Source organism: Hipposideros armiger, unplaced genomic scaffold, assembly GCF_001890085.2.
Source record: "Hipposideros armiger isolate ML-2016 unplaced genomic scaffold, ASM189008v1 scaffold_411, whole genome shotgun sequence".
In the NCBI taxonomy this organism is placed as follows: domain Eukaryota; kingdom Metazoa; phylum Chordata; class Mammalia; order Chiroptera; family Hipposideridae; genus Hipposideros; species Hipposideros armiger.
The window spans coordinates 1,043,392-1,044,694 of NW_017731761.1; positions in this window are offsets into that span (position 1 = coordinate 1,043,392).

A 1,303-nucleotide genomic window follows, 5' to 3' on the forward strand; every position below is an offset into this window, starting at 1 on the left:
ACGGTCTTTCAGAAGGCAACAAAGGTGTTACATAAACATTCTCTTCTACCACCCTGTCCTCACTGGATGCTGGCAAAATAAGAAAATGTTTTCTTTCTAGAAAGGTGATAAATGTCTAAGAAAAATTTTCAGAGAGGATGAGAGCTTTCAGAGTTCTGATAAAGAACTAGGTGAAGGGGACCATGAGGTGAGGTAACCAAGTTAATAAAATGTTCTTTTCTTTGACATTCCTTCAGTGACGAGGGAGCAGGTAATTTATGGTACAAGTGCCAGAATCGATCACCTTGTGCAGCAAGGCCACCCTCACGCTGTGACAGTATATCCACAGCATCGCCCATAGATTTATAAGGCTTTGGGTTGTGGGGCGGGGAGGTACCATGTCCTTAAATCCAGGGGTGAGCTCTGTTTTGCTCCTGGGGTGCTGGAATACCTGAGCCCTCAAACTAGGGGAGACTCAAGTGCACTGTTTCTCTGAAAGGTGTCACCTTCAGAATATACTTGCAATCAAGTGTTTCGGCAGGGAGGGTCCTATGAGAAGAAACTGCTTTTCTGTTCCCTGAAGCTCTGCCCAAATGTTGGTCAGTGGCATGAATGCTGACCATGGAAAGACAGAGAAACAAGAACAGAGGGTTTAAAACCACAAAGGAATCCACATCATACGGTTCAAACACCAATGAGGAGAGAAGGGGGCATTTCAGGCCAGAAAGGAATTCATAGCACCTCATTCATCACGTGAGCATCCTTATAGTTTACCAGGGTCCTTTCATCCCAACCTAGTGGTACTGGTTATTATGTGACTAACATAGGAAGGTTCGTTTCTAAAGACAGGTATAAAGAAAAGGCAGGGGACGAGGATGCACGAAAGGGATAGTATGCACAAGGCAGGTTCACCTCCCTCGGACTGTCAGTCACCTCCCCGGTGACAGCCGATGGTTCAGAGAGGCACACAGGCTCAGAGCTTTTAGAGTCCTCTTTGGCACCCTCCCATGCTCCCTAGAATTGTTTTAAATTGGCCGGTTTTCAAACAAGAAAGACCTTTCTGGCTGTCTTGCCACTGGGGGAATAACTGGGTGCCTATAGTTTGGAAGTGTCTGGAACAACATAAGGCAGTTGGCTTTGTACACACGCACATTCCTTCCTCCCAGCCAGGAGCTGGGACCTCATTCAGTCTTGGGAGGTCTAAGAATAATTTCCTTCTGCCAGAAAGGAATCCTGCCTATGTGCTCCCTAAGGCATGCATGTGTGACCCACAGCAAGAGATAATTAAAAGCAGTTTTCCAGCCACCCAGAGCCCACCCCATTT